General features: G+C 45.9%; 1 non-coding gene across 1 annotated transcript; it reads left to right on the top strand.

Moving 5' to 3' along the window:
• The first annotated feature begins 11,321 nt into the window (after nucleotides 1-11,321).
• Trnap-cgg (transfer RNA proline (anticodon CGG)) lies at nucleotides 11,322-11,396 on the top strand. Its single transcript has one exon. It is a non-coding gene; the product is annotated as a tRNA-Pro (tRNA).
• Nucleotides 11,397-11,687: the final 291 nt, after the last annotated feature.

Below are 11,687 nucleotides of genomic sequence, written 5' to 3'. Positions count from 1 at the left end.
CTCAAAAATGAGATCGACAGGAAGTGCAAAATGGCTAAGCAGGGATGGCTAGAGGACAAATGTAAGGATGTAGAGGCTTGTCTCACTAGGGGTAAGATAGATACTGCCTACAGGAAAATTAAAGAGACCTTTGAAGAGAAGAGAACCATTTGTATGAATATCAAGAGCTCAGATGGCAACCCAGTTCTAAGCAAAGAAGGGAAGGCAGAAAGGTGGAAGGAGTATATAGAGGGTTTATACAAGGGCGATGTACTTGAGGACAGTATTATGGAAATGGAAGAGGATGTAGATGAAGATGAAATGGGAGATAAGATACTGCGTGAAGAGTTTGACAGAGCACTGAAAGACCTGAGTCGAAACAAGGCCCCGGGAGTAGACAACATTCCATTAGAACTACTGATGGCCTTGGGAGAGCCAGTCATGGCAAAACTCTACCATCTGGTGAGCAAGATGTATGAGACAGGCGAAATACCCACAGACTTCAAGAAGAATATAATAATTCCAATACCAAAGAAAGCAGGTGTTGACAGATGTGAAAATTACCGAACTATCAGTTTAATAAGTCACAGCTGCAAAATACTAACGCGAATTCTTTACAGACGAATGGAAAAACTGATAGAAGCGGACCTCGGGGAAGATCAGTTTGGATTCCGTAGAAATGTTGGAACACGTGAGGCAATACTGACCTTACGACTTATCTTAGAAGAAAGATTAAGAAAAGGCAAACCTACGTTTCTAGCATTTGTAGACTTAGAGAAAGCTTTTGACAACGTTAACTGGAATACTCTCTTTCAAATTCTGAAGGTGGCAGGGGTAAAATACAGGGAGCGAAAGGCTATTTACAATTTGTACAGAAACCAGATGGCAGTTATAAGAGTCGAGGGGCATGAAAGGGAAGCAGTGGTTGGGAAAGGAGTGAGACAGGGTTGTAGCCTCTCCCCGATGTTATTCAATCTGTATATTGAGCAAGCAGTAAAGGAAACAAAAGAAAAATTCGGAGTAGGTATTAAAATTCATGGAAAAGAAGTAAAAACTTTGAGGTTCGCCGATGACATCGTAATTCTGTCAGAGACAGCAAAGGACTTGTAAGAGCAGTTGAACGGAATGGACAGTGTCTTGAAAGGAGGATATAAGATGAACATCAACAAAAGCAAAACGAGGATAATGGAATGTAGTCAGATTAAATCGGGTGATGCTGAGGGGATTAGATTAGGAAATGAGACACTTAAAGTAGTAAAGGAGTTTTGCTATTTAGGGAGTAAAATAACTGATGATGGTCGAAGTAGAGAGGATATAAAATGTAGACTGGCAATGGCAAGGAAATCGTTTCTGAAGAAGAGAAATTTGTTAACATCGAGTATAGATTTAAGTGTCAGGAAGTCGTTTCTGAATGTACACTCCTGGAAATGGAAAAAAGAACACATTGACACCGGTGTGTCAGACCCACCATACTTGCTCCGGACACTGCGAGAGGGATGTACAAGCAATGATCACACGCACGGCACAGCGGACACACCAGGAACCGCGGTGTTGGCCGTCGAATGGCGCTAGCTGCGCAGCATTTGTGCACCGCCGCCGTCAGTGTCAGCCAGTTTGCCGTGGCATACGGAGCTCCATCGCAGTCTTTAACACTGGTAGCATGCCGCGACGGCGTGGACGTGAACCGTATGTGCAGTTGACGGACTTTGAGCGAGGGCGTATAGTGGGCATGCGGGAGGCCGGGTGGACGTACCGCCGAATTGCTCAACACGTGGGGCGTGAGGTCTCCACAGTACATCGATGTTGTCGCCAGTGGTCGGCGGAAGGTGCACGTGCCCGTCGACCTGGGACCGGACCGCAGCGACGCACGGATGCACGCCAAGACCGTAGGATCCTACGCAGTGCCGTAGGGGACCGCACCGCCACTTCCCAGCAAATTAGGGACACTGTTGCTCCTGGGGTATCGGCGAGGACCATTCGCAACCGTCTCCATGAAGCCGGGCTACGGTCCCGCACACCGTTAGGACGTTTCCGCTCACGCCCCAACATCGTGCAGCCCGCCTCCAGTGGTGTCGCAACAGGCGTGAATGGAGGGACGAATGGAGACGTGTCGTCTTCAGCGATGAGAGTCGCTTCTGCCTTGGTGCCAATGATGGTCGTATGCGTGTTTGGCGCCGTGCAGGTGAGCGCCACAATCAGGACTGCATACGACCGAGGCACACAGGGCCAACACCAGGCATCATGGTGTGGGGAGCGATCTCCTACACTGGCCGTACACCACTGGTGATCGTCGAGGGGACACTGAATAGTGCACGGTACATCTAAACCGTCATCGAACCCATCGTTCTACCATTCCTAGACCGGCAAGGGAACTTGCTGTTCCAACAGCAGTACGCAACAAACTCGGATGCAATCTCTTTATTGTTTTCACGTCCAGAGTCATGTGCCTTCCCCTCCGCCATCTCCATCACTGTTGCCATATTTCCATCCCAGCTGCAATCCGAACACGGACAGAAATGTGTAGTCTCTGCGCCATCTTCACTTAATTTGTGGTTAGAGCTGCAACAAACAACAAATACATAACACTTACATAATGGCATAGAAGAGCATAATAAAATGGTAGAGTGGTTGATCTTACATTGTTTGTGATAGGACAGCAGCAAAATAAAAAAAAAAGATATAATAACGGATCACACTGTAGACAGGATTCATTAAAGATAACTGCGTCATCCGCAAAAGTCTAACAGTATTGTCGATATAGTCTGCCACTCTTTAATATGCAATATGAGCAGAAAGCATTCCCGCACTTCTTGCCGCGTGAATTCAGGGTAAAACCTCAAGCTTTCGACGATTACCTCCATCACTTTCGTCAGCAGCAACCGATTGTCAAAACTGCTGCCTTGGTGGCCTTACATAGTCCATGGACGGCCTCTGATTAGTCGGTAATTACGTAGTGCTGTCGCTGATGGTATCAACGTCCACGCTGGTGGCGCCAGCGCTCCCTTTGTAGTGTAAACATTACGATGAATACACTGATCACAATAACCGATGTGTCACTTTTGGCGGCGTATCATGGCATGGAAGCAATGAGGTCTTGGTAGGTCGCTGGAGGGAACTGGACCACATCTGCACACAAGTCACCTTATTCCCAAAATGGTTCAAATGGCTCTGAGCACTATGGGACTTAACATCTGAGGTCTTCAGTCCCCTAGAACCTAGAACTACTTAAACCTAACTAACCTAAGGACATCACACACATCCATGCCCGAGGTACATCCCAGATGTGATCGACTGGGTTCAGATCTGGCGAGCTGGGGGGGACTGCAGATCAGTTGGAACTCGCCACTGTGTTCCTCCAACCACTCCATCACACTACTGGCCTTGTGACATGGTGAATTATCTTATTCAAAACTGCCGCTACCGTCAGGAACATGATCGCCATGAATGGGTGTACGTGCTCTGCAACCAGTGTTCGATACTCCTTGTCTTGCACAAACTCGACTGGACCCCTGGATGCCCACGTGAATGTTCCCCTGAGGATAATGGAGCCGCCGCCACATTGTCTCCGTCCTGCAGTACATGTGCCAAGGAGTTATTCCCCTGGTAGACGTCAGATTCGCGCCCTCCCGCCGGCATGATGAAGAAGGTATCGGAATTCATCAGACCAAGCAACGCTCTGCCACTGCGCCAACGTCCAGTACCGATGGTCACGTGCCCATTTTAGGCGCAATTGCTGATGTCGCGGTGTTAGTGTTGGTACATGCATGGGTCGCCGGCTGCGGAGGCCGATCGTTAGGAGTGTTCTGTGCACTGTGTGTTCAGACACACTTGTACTGTGCCCACCATTAAAGTCTGATGTTAGTTCCGCCACCATCAGCCACCTGTCCTGTCCTACTGGTCTGCCCAGCCTACGACGTCCGACGTCTGTAATGAGAGGTGGTTGCCCAACCCCACGATGTCCGGAAGTGATTTCATCTCGGTTTCCTCACGTGTTGAAGATACCCACCACAGCACTCCTCGAACACCCGGCAAGTAGTGCAGTTGCCGAAATGCCCGTGTCGAGCCTCTAGGGTCTAGGCCATCACAATCTGCCCTCGGTGAAACCCAGATAGATCGCGCGCCTTCCCCATTCTATTCACGGACAGCCCCGCTCACTTTTACTATGTGCACCGTGTGTGTGTCTGACTAGCAGTCATTGCAGTCATTCCTCGCCAGGTGATGCTGCTATCGCCTGGACGGGTTTATATCGGTAGTAGGTCGGCGGTCTTTTGATGTTCTGGCCGATTAGTGTATCTCTGCCTCATCTCTGCATCGAGAGCTCGCTTCCATGTAGGTTAGGTCCGCTGTCACGATTGACGTTCAGGTCGCACATTATATTGCCTACAGACTCTTTAGTTACAGAATCCCGGTATATGGGAGCGTGTCTGTTTGTGAGGCTGTTCTAAGCCTGTAGATTTCCACTGTTCTCGATTTTTCATATGCCGATGATGTTCTGCACAACAGTCGGAAACGGTAAGGACGGACTGACCGGTGTAATTGCTAACGCACTAACAATGAATGTTATAAATCCCACGGATCACGTGACCGAGACTGTCTTTAACATAGCGTAGCATCTCCTTGGTCTTCTTAGGAGGTCGGAAAACAGGTCTTATACCTAGCCTTCGCAGGACTGTCTATTTTGCTGTATGTAGCGCCGCAGAAAGGAAGGAATACAGCCGGTAGCTCATCACACAAATTTTCAAATTTTCATGTTTCCGTTTCTCGGATAACACTGACTTAATATCACGTCTTTCGGGACACGTACTTCAGATGATTAATTTCGGAATCCAAGTGATTCTCGTCAGAACCAGTGTATTTAAAACAGCTCTCTTCTGGACTGGATGATGAAAACTGTGGGTAGCAAGATATAAAGCATCGTACGTCGGCTTGCGGAATTCGAGAATATATCTTCTCCATATTTCTCAAATTACTGTCTGGGGAAATAAATACACGATTCATATGTAGATTTAAGCTATAATTCAAAAATTAAATTGGAAATACGCCAACCAAAATAAAGAGAGATTTTTTTCTGCGTGTAAATGCATAAGTAGGAACTGATAAAGGTTTTGTACAAGAATGTGTGTATTTTTATTCTCTACCCTGCCAAAAATCCTAAAAATCTCTCCTATTTACGATGATCTAGGTGTATGTGAAGTGGTTATTGGGTAACATTGGAAAGTAGTTGAAACCAGGTAATATTAAAAAGGAAAAATACTTCTTAATATTATTGTCATGATCTGCCAAGCACCTACGGAAAATTCAATTAATGAAAGTAGGTAGTTGAAAGCAAGGCAAACCTTATTTCGCCCCTACATGGACCTATTGCAACCTAGAGTATGAAACTACCTTATAGAATTCGCCGTGGGGCCTACTTTTTGAATCCATTGAATCTACTACATTCGCCAGTATGGTACTAAACTAATGAAACCAAAGAGGCCCACACGACCGTACGAACTATTATAACAAATTTTCCTGTATAATCAGCATTACAATTCATCAAAAATGATTTACAAATCTCCTGAAAACGTGTGTATGTATATATCCGTTATTTATGTATACTGAAATGAGGCATTTGCAGTCCCGTATAACGATGTGTGTTCTGTGAATTGCAGAGAGTGCTCTACCACAGCTGTATCAACTATATATGAGGGGGGATGGAGTTTTGTGTGGCCTGTAGACTAGTATTCGTGAAAATGTGCGTGGGCTCTCAGTTTCCTAGTTTTCGCGTTTTTGGATCCGTAGGAGGTATTACTGTCGTAAAGGCACTTACACACTAGGCCAGCGAAGTACAACGAACGACACAGACGGGATTTCGACCGAACGTTGGTAGCCAAAGCACTGGCGTTCGGTTTCTCATTCACACCAAACGAGGGGCTTAGGGCGAAGGGATTCGGTCGTATGGAATCGCAGCTGGCTCCCATAAGTTGCCGACGTTACTCCCGTTCTGTTATTGTTACAATGTAGCGTTTTAATTACAATGTCGCCGGCCGATGTTATGAGAGGAGAAGAGGGTTTAGCAGTCGTCAATTTGCAGCATTTATTTTACTCCAAGAGGCCGATTGACTGAAAAAGACGAAGAAGAAGAAGGAGAAGAAACGATGTTAGTAGACGACACCCTTTTAAAAAGTAGGGAGCAGTGTGGTGGGACGAAATTAATTTCTGCCTTAAAGCAGAATTGGAATATGGGCTATCTCATAACTTTTCCCTTATGAAAGCTACAGATTTCAAATTGTTACTGAAATATGTAGGCACTGAAATTTCCAGGGAACACCTCTTTTAGAACTCTTTTAGGACTCCCAGTTTTGTTTCTTTCTCTTTGTCGTTCATGATGAAAAATCTCAATAAAGACACCATTTAGGTTTTCGCATTGTGTATATCACTTTCAGATAGCTGAGTTTCCCTACAAGCGTCTAGTCTTTTCAGTTTGTTTTTACAATCGCTGTTAGTTGGGGTCCATAAACATTCCCGTTCACTATACAAATCTTCCAGCCTTAATGCTCTCTTCATATTCCACTCTGTATTCCAGTATTTTTAAACATAGTAAATACACACACTTAGCGAGAGCAGGCATTGCCTGCAGGGGAAACAGCGACTATTGAAATTTAGTTTTTCAGGACAGCCACGAGATACACTCAGTGTGTTTCTTTGGTTGGTTTCTCTCTTTAATTTAACATGCAACTATTGTACTTTAAACTGTAAATTTCAGAGTTTCTGATAATGCTCTTGTTAAATTAAAGAGCGAAACTGGTCAATAAAACATGTAAGTGCGACTTGCGGCTATCCCGATAAACGTAAATACACACCCGTTATAGAGAAAAAACAAATCGCTTCTGAATCAACGAACATTCGACCCGGTGCCCACACTAGGAGAGGCGTCCCAACGCCAATCAACCGCCAAAGCTCTGATGTTACCACCAGCAGACCGAACAGCAGCCAAGGCCAACCGCTTCGCTGGCTCCGATTTGACGCCCGAACGCACTGAGCAAATCTCGGCCAACGAAGTGGTTGCCCGTCGTTCGTTGGCTTCGCTGGCCCACTGTGTAGGCGCCTTAAGATGTTGCTGTTTCTTCATATACATCGTTGACAATCATTTTATAGGAATGATGTGAACGTACCATGATTTTCAAATCGTAATCGGATGTGAATGACCTTACAGTTGACTTTATATACGTCTGGAAACCTATAAACGCGTTGTGTCAGATGCAATCAATGTTGTATTTGGTGTACTAGATAGTATTTTCACCCTCTTTAAGTTTCTGCTCCAGAATCAAATGTTTCGTAGAGTTTGTCTGGAGCCAGTTCTGCAACCTGCTCCAATATATCTGAGGCTGCATCTGCTGTGTTCGTTTCAGATTTGTAGGTATTCTTCCTATGTTACGAGCCCCAGGAACTATGTATGTTGTTGTAACACTAGATATGGTATTTCTATACACTTCTAGTAGATTTGTGACATTTGGATCTTATTTTGCCTCCGTACAAGTTGACATGAAAATTAGATGACTTGCTGTATGTATGTCCCCTTACACTATTTAGGACTTCTATTGAGACTTCTGTGCCAACGGCCTTGCCGCAGTGGTAACACCGGTTCAACGTCAGATCATCGAAGTTAAGCGCTGTCGAGCTGGGCTAGCACTTGGATGGGTGACCATCCGGTCTGCCGAGCGCTGTTGGCAAGCGGGCTGCACTCAGCCCCCGTGAGGCAAACTGAGGAGCTACTTGATCGAGAAGTAGCGGCTCCGGTCTCGGAAAGTGACATACGGCCGACAGAGCGGTGTGCTGACCGCATGCCCCTCCATACCCGCATCCAGTGACGCCTGTGGGCTGAGGATGACACGGCGGCCGGTCGGTACCTTTGGACCTTTATGGCCTGATCGGGATGAGTTTAGTTTTAGTTTTTTATGGAGACGTCTGTTAAGTATTTCAATGTGGAAATTCCTACATGGAAAATTGATTATATTATACAGCCACTCTCATGTTTCAAGAACTGATAGTAAATCTCATTTGTTTTCAGACTTTCGGTATTTCGACGTCCAGTGGAAGAATCTGGCCTCACCTCCTGTCAGACAATTATGATCATGGAAACCTTTCGCAGTTGCAGTGGCAAAGTTCTTCGATTTCGTAAAGTACAGATCTTACTGTAATATAATGCGCATTAAAGGATGGACTCTACGTTTGTGTCAGTGCTGTCAATAACAGTCTCTTCTTGTGTAGTACAGAATCGACGCTGTAATATATACCGACATGTAATATTCGATGGACTGCGGTCAGCTACCAGTACGTGATAGACTTAGGTACAGGAGTGACGTCGGCCACTCAGTACTGCTGTTTGTTGGTCTCTGTCGCCGGCACGTTGAAGTCCATGATTCATAAGGTATTCACACAGCGCTGCCTCTTCCTTTCTTCTGTTGTTATTTCATCCCTCCCCCGCTCAACGTGGGCGGGTGTCGGGGGCGGTACAAATAACCTGTTCTTCAACCATTAGAACTTCCAACTAACTTAGATGCTAAAACAAAAATACAAAGAGAATGTGTACTATGAATTTAAAATTATTTTAAAATGTGACGTGAAGGGGAGGAAAATAAATAATACACACATCACCTTGGTTCCAAGAGTTCCAGAACCTGTACGGAAAACTGGAATAGAGATCAACATAAACATCATTTCCGCTCTTTTTATTGATCATGAAAACCACACGTTGCATCTTGTACCACCATACAGCGAGACCTTCAGAGGTGGTGGTCCAGATTTCTATACACACTGGTACCTCTAATACCCAGTGGCACGTCCTCTTGCATTGATGCATGCCTGTATTTGTCCTAGCATAGTATCCACAAGGTCATCAAGACACTATTGGTCCTGATTGTCCCACTACTCATCAGCGATTTGGCGTAGATCCCTCAGAGTGGTTGGTGTGTCGCGTCGTCCATAAACAGCCTTTTTCAATCTATACCAGGCATGTTCGATAGGGTTCATGTCTGGAGAACGTGCTGGCCACTCTATATCATGTCTGAGATTAATACCTCTGATAACAAAATCAAAACAATTTGGAATATTATTACAAGGGCAACCAAGAGTACAGGATGTCGGCATTACCATCAAAGCAAATGAACACTTGACAAACAACAAGTCAGAAGACGAAAACAATTTGAATAATCATGTTTTAAATGTTGTAGAGATCTAAATGTTCATTAGAAACAGCAAGGCAGTTAATGGAAGAGGCCTTACCCACACAATTTGACACAATTGAAATTCCACCCACCTCTCCTTCTGAAATTAGGAAGATAATAAACTCTCTCAAGAATAAAAGCTCACATGGAATTGAAGGCATTTTCAGCAGGATTATAAAAGCTTGTTCCCAAGAGGTAAGTGGGATTCTTAGCCACATATGTAATAGCTCTCTGATGCAGGGTATTTTCCCAGATAGACTGGAGTATGCCATTGTTAAACCACTGCATAAAAAAGGGGATACGTCTGATGTCAACAACTACTGCCCAATCTCTCTTCTGACTTCCTTATCCAAAATTCTCGAAAAAGTAATGTTTTGTACAGTAGCTTCACACCTTTGTAAAAATAAAGTTTTAACAAAATGTCAGTTTGGTTTCCAGAAAGGTTTTTCAACGGAAAATGCTATATATACTTTCACTACTGAAATATTAAATGCTCTGAGTAACCGGAAGTCAACCGTTGGGATTTTTTTTGATCTCTCAAATCTTTTGATTGTGTATACCATGGAATACTTCTAGATAAGCTCAAGTATGAATGAGACAGCGCTCAAATGGTTTAAATCATACCTAACTGAAAGAGTGCAGAAAGTTGAAAACAGCAGTTCACATAATATCCAAAAAACTGACGATTTCTCAAACTGGGTAACAATCAAGAATGCAGTGCCACAGGGTTCGGTCTTGGGTCCTCTGCTGTTCTTAATATGTACTAATGACTTACCATTCTATGAAACTTCCTGGCAGATTAAAAGTGTGTGCCCGACCGAGACTCGAACTCGGGACCTTTGCCTTTCGCGGGCAAGTGCTCTACCAACTGAGCTACCGAAGCACGACTCACGCCCGGTACTCACAGCTTTACTTCTGCCAGTACCTCGTCTCCCACCTTCCAAACTTTACAGAAGCTCTCCTGCGAAACTTGCAGAACTAGCACTCCTGAAAGAAAGGATATTGCGGAGACATGGCTTAGCCACAGCCTGGGGGATGTTTCCAGAATGAGATTTTCACTCTGCAGCGGAGTGTGCGCTGATATGAAACTTCCTGGCAGATTAAAACTGTGTGCCCGACCGAGACTCGAACTCGGGACCTTTGCCTTTCGCGGGCAAGTGCTCTACCAACTGAGCTACCGAAGCACGACTCACGCCCGGTACTCACAGCTTTACTTCTGCCAGTACCTCGTCTCCCACCTTCCAAACTTTACAGAAGCTCTCCTGCGAAACTTGCAGAACTAGCACTCCTGAAAGAAAGGATATTGCGGAGACATGGCTTAGCCACAGCCTGGGGGATGTTTCCAGAATGAGATTTTCACTCTGCAGCGGAGTGTGCGCTGATATGAAACTTCCTGGCAGATTAAAACTGTGTGCCCGACCGAGACTCGAACTCGGGACCTTTGCCTTTCGCGGGCAAGTGCTCTACCAACTGAGCTACCGAAGCACGACTCACGCCCGGTACTCACAGCTTTACTTCTGCCAGTACCTCGTCTCCCACCTTCCAAACTTTACAGAAGCTCTCCTGCGAAACTTGCAGATCTAGCACTCCTGAAAGAAAGGATATTGCGGAGACATGGCTTAGCCACAGCCTGGGGGATGTTTCCAGAATGAGATTTTCACTCTGCAGCGGAGTGTGCGCTGATATGAAACTTCCTGGCAGATTAAAACTGTGTGCCCGACCGAGACTCGAACTCGGGACCTTTGCCTTTCGCGGGCAAGTGCTCTACCAACTGAGCTACCGAAGCACGACTCACGCCCGGTACTCACAGCTTTACTTCTGCCAGTACCTCGTCTCCCACCTTCCAAACTTTACAGAAGCACTCCTGCGAAGCTTGCAGAACTAGCACTCCTGAAAGAAAGGATATTGCGGAGACATGGCTTAGCCACAGCCTGGGGGATGTTTCCAGAATGAGATTTTCACTCTGCAGCGGAGTGTGCGCTGATATGAAACTTCCTGGCAGATTAAAACTGTGTGCCCGACCGAGACTCGAACTCGGGACCTTTGCCTTTCGCGGGCAAGTGCTCTACCAACTGAGCTTCCGAAGCACGACTCACGCCCGGTACTCACTGTGCTGGGAGTACCGGGCGTGAGTCGTGCTTCGGTAGCTCAGTTGGTAGAGCACTTGCCCGCGGAAGGCAAAGGTCCCGAGTTCGAGTCTCGGTCGGGCACACAGTTTTAATCTGCCAGGAAGTTTCATATCAGCGCACACTCCGCTGCAGAGTGAAAATCTCATTCTGGAAACATCCCCCAGGCTGTGGCTAAGCCATGTCTCCGCAATATCCTTTCTTTCAGGAGTGCTAGTTCTGCAAGTTTCGCAGGAGAGCTTCTGTAAAGTTTGGAAGGTGGGAGACGAGGTACTGGCAGAAGTAAAGCTGTGAGTACCGGGCGTGAGTCGTGCTTCGGTAGCTCAGTTGGTAGAGCACTTGCCCGCGAAAGGCAAAGGTCCCGAGTTCGAGTCTC

This window comes from Schistocerca nitens, chromosome 4, assembly GCF_023898315.1.
Source record: "Schistocerca nitens isolate TAMUIC-IGC-003100 chromosome 4, iqSchNite1.1, whole genome shotgun sequence".
In the NCBI taxonomy this organism is placed as follows: domain Eukaryota; kingdom Metazoa; phylum Arthropoda; class Insecta; order Orthoptera; family Acrididae; genus Schistocerca; species Schistocerca nitens.
The sequence above is the reverse complement of the archived record's forward strand: the minus strand, read 5'-3'. Positions and strand labels throughout refer to the sequence as shown.